Consider the following 10,140-nt stretch of genomic DNA (forward strand, 5'->3'; position numbering starts at 1 on the left):
GCGGGACACGGACTGCCACCCCATTTTAAATGCCGCCCCAAGCACTTGCTTGGAAAGCTGGTGCCTGGAGTCAGCCCTGACTACTACTACTTCAAACAAGCAATGAAATAGAGAGATGTGGAAAGGCCCAAGGCCTAGGGCCTACTCCCACCTTTGAGAAATATTCCATTCTAGAGAATGTCTTTTTCAAACAGTCTGTTTCTGGCAGGAATGTCCTCCTTTTTCTTCTCCCATAAGTGCTAATGGTGGCAAATTATTGGGTAGTTCTGTCATCTACCTAAATGGAGACTCGACTGAGAGCACTCTTACTTGTGACCCAAGGAGGACTTCAACTCAGGGCTGTAGGGCAGGAACGTAAATCACTGAATACTGCTCCACCTTGTCCTCTGTAGAGGTGGAGAGCCAGATTGTAGACCCTAGTACACTGAAGTGTAAATTGTCATGCACCTGAAATTTGAGAGGATAATACCAAACGATGTGGATCTTGCTGCACTAAGAGGCTGGGCAATGAGTTCTGGCCCTCATGGTCTGAGGTAGAGTGCCTTCTGAATCACAGCACTTGTGCTTTGGGTTACAGATCCTTGTGCATTCACAGGCCAGAAAGGTGAACCCTAAAATTAGTATCCTTTAGGTTAAATCCTACTGCACTTGGAGTCTGGGAGTGTGAGTCCTGACCCTATTGTCCTGGTATGTGGGTGCTGCTGGCACGTGCACTCGGGGGTATGGATCTCACTGTACTTGGGCAGGGAGGAGGCGTAGATATTACGGCACTCAGAGTCTGAATGTGTGACTCTTGGCCAGTGTTCCCTCTAATATTTGACAGGCTTCTGTGCACAAAAAATTTCTTCTGTGCAAATTTTTGTGCGCTGTGTTTCGCCGTGTGCGCGGGGTTTAGGATCTGTGTGCGTGCGCACACACACACAGCTTAGAGGGAACCGTACTCTTGGCTCTATAATATTCATGTCCGCAGCATTTGTGCAGAAGTACATCTGTGGGATTCCAGCCTGTGCTCTGTGAATTGAAAGTGCAGGCAACACTGTTCAGGCTTCACTCTGTAGCCCAGGAGAAAACTGTCTGGAGTGTGTAGAAATTGGGGCAGGGTGATCCTAGCCTTAGAGGAGGGATGCAGTGAGCCCAAAAGGATACCTTTTTGCCATGCTCAGAACCAAGACAGTTGTAATTAATTCTGTGAGATTTTGAGAGATCCTGTGTCAAATGTATTACTAATGTCCAGCTCTGTTACATGGTACTGCAGCCTCTACACCCTCTCCTTCTGTAACTTTGGCAAAGAAAGAAATGAGCTGGTCTGGTAGATCTAATCTTTATGAGCCCCCAGTCCTTCTCCCAGCTCATGGCCACATATGCTCCTGATAACATTTTTTTTCTCATATTTGTTCCATTTCACTAGGGATTGAAGCTAAGAGCAGCACTTTCTCAGGCTGAACCCTTACTGAATCTCTCACATATTCACTCCTCACCTCTAACTTATTTCAGCCCCTCTGCCTCCTCCTGACAGCTGCTGAATCTTTCTCAGCCCGGGCCCACCCTCCCGTTTCCTTTCCTACAAGGCACTGCAGTCTGCTGAGTGCAAGAAGAACAGGCTGCCCAACTGCTCCTTACAAACATCCAGTAAGCAGCTGGCTGAGCTGAGTTCCAGACTGGAGATACTGCATATATTTATGGAACAAGGAGTAAGGGAGCAGCTGGCCCTGTGGTGCACACAGAGTTAACATGCTGACAGAAACACTGAGGTTTACATATGAAAAACCAAATATAAAAATAATATGATGAGTAAGACTAAAATTCCCTGTTTTGAGCTTCCATGGGCCCACCTCCCTCCCCCCTCATTCAGGGCTCAGCAGTTACTTCTCCTTTTCTACTGTCCTTGCAGAACTGTGTCCTGGGATGAGTCAGAGCAGCACTTCCAGGCTGTGTTCTCATAGTGCTCCGGTCCCACCAAAGAGCAGGCAGAGATAGCTTGCTGGTCAGGCCTCCCTGCTCTCTTCAGATACCCCTGAGATGCTCTCTCTACCTCACATGCTGTCCCTTAAGTTCATTTTTCCCAAGTTTTCCTGTCATCTCCCCATTCAGGTTCCCTTCTGGTTCCACGGCTACATCAGCAAAATGCCCCAATTCTTAACCCCTAGCCTCTCTCAGACACCTTGCCCCACAAGATTTTTGAGTGCTTCACCATAGACTTCTCTGAGGCCCTGACATCTTCTGCATACTGCAGTTGCATTCTCTGGGTTTAACACTTTCCCCAGCTCCACCTTAGTCAAAGGTGCCTTTGTATCTTCCACTAACATCGCTGTCAATAGGAGCTGTGACTGCAGGCTGGTGGCACTATTGTCCTGCATCTCTTCTTGGCAGGGCCCTGAAACATCACAGAAGTAGATAAATATGATGGAAGAAAGAAAAATTATAAAAGAAAAAGTCCCAGTGATAGCATCCAGGTGGCTCTGCCAGGTCCCAGAGGGCGTGACCTCAGCACAGTCATTCCAGCTCCTTTACCATCATGCTTTTTGGTAGAAATTCAACTACCAAAATATCTTCTTAGAAAATAAAACAAACACATATCACTGGTAGTTTGGGACCTACGACTTCACTTCCAGGGTGCCTGCTTAATTAAAGGAAGATGTTCTGTCAGCAGTACTTCTATCAAAAATTTAAATCCCAAATCCAGCCATGCCATGCCCTGGATAGACAAAATCCTCCCCCAGGCCAGAGCTGCAGCAATGGAATCTACTGTGGTTAAGGATTGGAGTACCCTTCATGGGATCTGAACAAACAGTGCCCCTTTTGCAGGGTCGGGGGAATAGCTGGTGGATCCAAGCAGCAGCAGCTACAGGAAAGCCTTGTGACATTGTTCTCTGGGGTACAAAATGCAGTGATGACAGTAGCGAATTATTGACAAACTCTTTTAGGCAAAGTACCATCTAACTCCCTGCTCTGTGCCGTGGTTTGGAGGGTTGCGTTTAATTACTAATGTTCTGTAGCATCATAAATGATCAAATATAATCTACCTGCTTATATAATTCACTGTTGTGCTTCTGTTGAATGACATTCCTGGTCATTCACCATTCAAATGGATTTGGGACACTTAAACAGTGAAAAACAATTTTTCTGTCGCAACCCAGACATTGCTTCTAGTAAAGGAAGTCGGAGGGAGCTGTTCAGATTGAAATGCTATAGGTAGATAGTGCCACCATGTGGTGTCCCTGTGGACTTACACTATTATCAGGCTTCGCACTTACAGCAACATGTTTAACAAGTTGCTTCTGAGATACTATGAGCTTCCAAGGTTTGCTGCGGCCACAGAAATTTTCACAGGGAGGCAATTTCAGCTATTGGCTTATGTGATCACATCACACCCCAGTCTTCAAGGGGCTCTGCACCAGATGCACATCCCCTCCCTCCCAGCCAAAGTCCCATTTCAAATCCTTATCTGAGTGTGGTGCAATGAGCCATGCTGCTTTGAATTTCCTAATTCCTCCTGTTTGAAAAGTTGTTTTTGGCTATACAGATGACTTTCCCATCTAAGCAAGGAGGTCACTGGAGGCTGTGGGCCTCATAAACCAGGAGAAGGGGTTGCTGGTAGACATGAAATGGTCATGTAAAAGGGGTGGTAGCCATAGACACACAGAGGTAGAGGCTCCAGTTAGAGAGGATGAGGGTGTTGGATAAGGCAACTGCATGTCACTTTAGATAGCACTCCCCACCCCAAATTCCCCAATAAACTTCTAGAAACATCCTGGGGATAAGATGCAAGAAGTCTGACTTCCTACTCCATTCCTTTAAGATAAGGGAATCTTGTAGGGAAGAATGTGGAAACTCAGGTGTAAATTCCTTTCAGGACCTCAGGCTCAAGTGGCTTGAGGAAGGCTACATTGCTTTTAGACATCCAAACAGCTATGCTCACTAAAAACAGCAACTTCTATGCATGGCCTGAGACCTATCCTATTGGACTCGGATTTGGCCATAGTGATCCACATATTCGCGACCCTGAGACTTGATGATTTAAAATTAATTATACTTAGGAATGCAATGGCCACCCTTGGAAAAGGTCCACTTGGTTCAGAATGCAGAAGCTGCTGCCCACTTAGCAGCACAGGGGCCCACTGAGAGCACATTTCCCCGAGGACTTTGCTCTGCTGTGGTTCCCTGTGGGATACAGTCTAAGATTAAAATTAAAGATCTCAGAGTGAAATCCTAGCTTCACTGAACCCAAGGCAAAACTTCCATTGACTTCAGTGGGCCAGGATTTCACCCTTGTTCCTGATATTCCAAGCCCTCCATGTTTCTGGCCCAGGATACCTGAGGAACTGCCTCCCTGTCAGCAACCATGACTAACTATCATAGCTCCATTCTACTGGAACAATGGAACTGTTACCCATTAGAATGAACCCTGATCTACACTACGGGTTTAGGTCGAATTTAGCAGCATTAGATCAATTTAACCCTTCACCCATCCACACTATGAAGCCACTTTTGTCGACTTAAAGGGCTCTCAAAATCTATTTCTGTACTCCTCCCCGACAAGGGGATTAGCGCTGAAATCGACATCGCCAGGTCGAATTTGGGGTAGTGTGGATGCAATTCGATGGTACTGGCCTCCAGGAGCTAACCCAGAGTGCTCCATTGTGACTGCTTTGGACAGCACTTTCAACTCAGATGCGCTAGGCAGGTAGACAGGAAAAGCACTGGGAACTTTTGAATTTCATTTCCTGTTTGGCCTGTGTGGCTAGCTCATCAGCAGAGGTGACCATGCAGAGCTCATCAGCACAGGTGACCATGGAGTCCCAGAATTGCAAAAGAGCTCCAGCATGGATCTAATGAGAGACACTGGATCTGATCGCTGTATGGGGAGACGAATCCATGCTATCAGACCGCCGTTCCAAAAGACAAAATGCCAAAATATTTGAAAAAATCTCCAAGGGCATGAAGGACAGAGGCTATAACAGGGACATGCAGCAGTACCGAGTGAAACTTAAGGAGTTCAGGCAAGCCTACCAAAAATCCAGAGGCAAACGGACGCTCCAAGTCAGATCCCCAGATATGCCACTTCTATGATGAGCTGCATGCAGTTCTAGGTGGTGCCCCTACCACTACCCCATCCCTGTACGTGGACTCCTGCAAGGGGGGAGTCTCATGCAACAGGGATGAGGATTTTGAAGACGAGGAAGATGATGATGATGAGGATGAAACCCATTCTCCCCGACAGCTAGGAACTGTTTATCACCCTGGAGCCAGTACACTCCCAACCCTCCCAAGGTGGGCTCCAGGACCTTGAAGGCGGAGAAGGCACCTCTGGTTAGTGTACCTTTGTAAATATAATACATGGTTTAAAAGCAAGCGTGTTTAATGATTAATTTGCCCTGAAAACTTGGGATGCATTCGCGGCCAAGACAGCTACGGGAAAAGTCTGTTAAATCTGGGGATAGAGCAGAAGTCCTCCAGGGACATCTCAATGAAGCTCTCCTGGAGGTACTCCCAAAGCCTTTGCAAAAGGTTTCTGGGGAGGGCAGCCTTATCCTGTCTTCCATGGTAGGACACTTTACCATGCCAGGCCAGTAGCACGTAGTCTGGAATCATTGCATAACAAAGCATGGCAGTGTATGTTTCCAGTATTTGCTGGCATTCAAGCAACATCTGTTCTTTATCTCTCTGTGTTATCCTCAGGAGAGTGATATCATTCATCTGGTCACCTGGTTGAAATAGGGGAATTTTATTAAGGGGACATTCAGAGGTGGCCGTTCCTGCTGGGCTGTTTGTCTGTGGCTGAAAAGAAATCATCCCCTCTGTTAGGCATGCGGTTCGGGGAGGAGTGAAGCGATCATCCCAGAGAATTGGGTGTGTGTGTGTGTTGTGGGGGCAACCTTGTACCGAAAGCACATGTGCTATGTAATGTTAACAGCTTGGTTCACCGTGAAAGAGTCTACCCATTATTCTCTAAAATGTGTCTTTTTAAATACTGCTCTCCCTTTTTTTCCTCCCGCAGCTGCAAATGTTTCCACACTCCCCCTATCATCTCCGTCGCAGAGGCTAGCGCAGATAAGAAGGTGAAAAACACGCACTCGCGATGAAATGTTCTCTGAGGTCATGCAGTCCTCCCACACTGAAAGAGCTCAGCAGAATGTGTGGAGGCAAGCAATGTCAGAGTCCAGGAAAGCACAAAATGAACGTGAGGACAGGAAGGACCTCGCGAGAGAAGAGGTGGTGGGAGCAAGATGATAGGTGGCAGCAGCATGATGAGAGGAGGCAGGATGCAATGCTGAGGCTACTGGAGGATCAAACTGATATGCTCCAGCGTATGGTTGAGCTGCAGGAAAGGCAGCAGGAGCACAGACCACCGCTGCAGCCCCTGTGTCACCAACTCCCCTCCTCCCCAAGTTCCATAGCCTCCTCACCCAGACACCCAAGAATGTGGGGGTGCGGGGGGACTCCTGGCACGCAACCACTCCACCCCAGGGGACTGCCCAAGCAACAGAAGGCTGGCATTCAATAAGTTTTGAAATGCAGTGTGGCCTTGTCCTTCCCTCCTCCACCACCCCACCCGGTGCTTCCCTCCTCCCGCACCCCTCCCGGGCTAACTTGGCAGTTATCCCCCCATTTGTGTGATGAATTAATAAAGAATGCATGAATTTGAAACAACAATGACTTTATTGCCTCTGCAAGTGGTGATTGAGAGAGGTCTGTTGGCTTACAGGGAAGTAGAGTAAACCAAGGGGACGGGTTTTCATCAAGGAGAAACAAACAGAACTGTCACACCGTAGCCTGGCCAGTCATGAAACTGGTTTTCAAAGCTTCTCTGATGCGCAGCATGCCCTGCTGTGCTCTTCTAACCGCCCTGGTGTCTCATTGCCTGTAATCAGTGGACAGGTGATTTGCCTCAACCTCTCACCATACCATAAATGTCTCCCCCTTACTCTCACAGATATTGTGGAGCACACAGCAAGCAGTAATAACAATGGGAATATTGGTTTCGCTGAGGTCTAACCAAATCAGTAAACTGCGCCAGCACACTTTTAAACATCCATGTGCACATTCTACCATCATTCTGCACTTGCTCAGCCTATAGTTGAACAGCTCCTTACTACTGTCCAGGGTGCCTGTGTATGGCTTCATGAGCCATGGCATTAAGGGGTAGGCTGGGTCCCCAAGGATAGCTATAGGCATTTCAACATCCCCAACGGTTATTTTCTGGTCTGGAAAGTGAGTCACTTCCTGCAGGTGTTCAAACAGACGAGAGTTCCTGAAGATGTGAGCATCACGTACCTTTCCCGGCCATCCCATGTTGATGTTGGTGAAACATCCCTTGTGATCCACCAGTTCTTGCAGCACCATTGAAAAGTACCTCTTTCAGTTTATGTACTGGCTGCCAAGGTGGTCCGGTCCCAAGATAGGGATATGCATTCCGTCTATCGCCCCACCACAGTTAGGGATTCCCATTGCAGCAAAGCCATCCACTATGACCTGCACATTTCCCAGAGTCACTACCCTTGATAGCAGCAGCTCAGTGATTGTGTTGGCTACTTGGATCACAGCAGCCCCCACAGTAGATTTGCCCATTCCAAACTGATTCCTCACTGACCGGTAGCTGTCTGGCATTGTAAGCTTCCAGAGGGCTATCGCCACTCACTTGTGAACTGTGAGGGCTGCTCTCATCTTGGTATTCCTGCGTTTCAGGACAGGGGAAAGCAAGTCACAAAGTTCCATGAAAGTGCCCTTATGCATGCGAAAGTTTCACAGCCACTAGGAATCATCCCAGACCTGCAACACTATGCGGTCCCACGCAGCCTGTGCTTGTTTCCCAGGCCCAGAATTGGTGTTCCACGGTATGAGCGTGCCCCATTGCCACCAGGATGTCCAAATTACCGGGGCCCGTTCTTTGACAGAAGTCTGTGTCCCTGTCCTCATTACTCTTGTCACCGTGCTGCCGTCACCTCCTCGCCTGCTTTTGCAGGTTCTGGTTCTGAACATATTGCAGGATAATGCATGAGGTGTTTACAATGCTCATAACTGCCGCGGTGATCTGAGCGGGCTCCATGCTTGCCGTGGTATGGCATCTGCAGGAGAGCAGAGTTGCAGCGGTAGTGGTGGCTGACGACAGATGCCATGAGAATAGATATTTATAGAGAACGACGAGAGGACCTGCAAGGTGGATTCATGAGAGCAGGAGAGCAGAGTTGCAGCAGGAGCCTATGACAGCCAACATGGAGAAATTCGCTCTTGAGACAAGAGTAGGAGAGCAGAGTTGCAGCGGAAGCGGTGGTTCGATGACAACGGTTAGCAGTCCTACTGCACTGTCTGCTGACAGCAGTATGGCGTCCACACGGAAAAAAGGCACAAAACTATTGTCTGCCGTTGCTTTCACGGAGGAAGTGGCGACTGATGACATGTACCCAAAATCACCCGTGACAATGTTTTTGCCCCATCAGGCATTGGGAGCTTAACCCAGAATTCCAATGGGCGGTGGAGACTGCAGGAACTGTGGGTTAGCTACCCACAGTGCAACGCTCTGAAAGTCAACGCTAGCCACGGTACTGTGGACGCACTCCGCCGACTTAATGTGCTTAGTGGGGACACACACAATCGACTGTATAAAATCGCTTCCTAAAAATCGACTTCTATAAATTCGACCTAATTTTGTAGTGTAGACATACCCTGAGACTCATGTGGGGGCAGCTGGGCCAAGCCTTTCGAACACTGAATAACTATGAATCTTACTTTGGAATGAAATGCAAAGCCCTCTTATTTGGGTTGGTTTCTCACATAAATAAATCAATCTTATGTGTGTGAGTGGGAGACAGATATTATACTTGTAAAACAAAAGTATAAATTTGCAAGGCACTCACATAGAGTGAGGTGCATAGTATAAAGATATAAATAGTAGCTAAATTACACATGCTGCTGATGGTTGACTTCCCCCAGTTCCCAGGATTGGTTACACTCACAGGCAGGAAATCGATGAGATAGGCATAAAAGGAATAGGAGTGAGACAGTGGAGATGCCAGTCAGGACTGGCTATAGCCTTAGAAACTGAAAGTCTTCCTGAAAATTGCAGGGGTAGGGTGTATCCCCGGGGAAATTATACAGACTGCATTGAAAGATAAATTAGTACATTTGGGCAACTCTATCCCGATAACTTCAAACTAGCTGAGCTTGTATGAGGGAAAATCTCTGTCCTCTTGAGGCCTACTTTCCAGAGGTGCTGAGCACCTGTAGCTCCCAGAGCCTTTGGTGGGAGTTGGAGGTGCTCTTCACCTCTGAAAATCAGACCACTACTAAGGGGGGAGGGTTAAGCTAATGAAGCAGATAAAGATGTCTCAGTGGTAAATATGTGCTGGGATTTTCAAAAGCTTTTGTTAAGATTCCCCAAGATATCCCCTCCTCCTCATTCAGTCATCTTTAAAACTCACCCAAATCCTTGTGAGACCTTTGCATGATGAATCCCAAGAATGGCTCTAGTTACGATTTATTTGTACAGTAGTATCATGCAGAGATCCTGCTCAGAATCAGGGCCTCGTAGTGGTAGGTGCTATACATATGCCTAAAAGACAATCCCAGTGCTTACAATCTATTTAGACAAGACACACAAGCAAAGATAGAGATAGCACACAAGCAAACTGTGAAAAGCACATGTTTTATTAAATTACATTTTTAAAATATATGCTACCCCCTCCCCTTCCATTGTCCAGGTGCCTCCACCATTTCTGCTCTGTTTCCACAGGGACAGATGCAAGCCAAAAAGTACCCAGCTGGTGTCGCTGTAACTGAAATTTGTAAAGATCTTTCCTGGCCCCACTTTCCTGAATACAGTAAGACAATAATAAATTTTAAAAGAACCATCTGCATGGAACTTGTATACATGGGTTTGTATATATCCAGAGCTATAACTAGGCATTTTAGTGCTGAGGGCGAGCAAGCATATTTATGCCCCCTACCTTTTTTTCCATCATTTTTTGCCCCCATGGCTTTGAACCCTGGGCAGATGCCCTGCTCGCTCCACCCTGGTTACGGCCCTGCAACTCTGACACTTGCCTCCTTTGTATCTTGGGCAGATCGTATGTTTTGGTGCCTCTGTTTTCCCTTATAGAAAAGAGAGATAATGATACTTACAGAGGATTCATGGGAGGTATA

The sequence above is a fragment of the Chelonia mydas genome, chromosome 6, assembly GCF_015237465.2.
Source record: "Chelonia mydas isolate rCheMyd1 chromosome 6, rCheMyd1.pri.v2, whole genome shotgun sequence".
Classification (NCBI taxonomy): Eukaryota; Metazoa; Chordata; order Testudines; family Cheloniidae; genus Chelonia; species Chelonia mydas.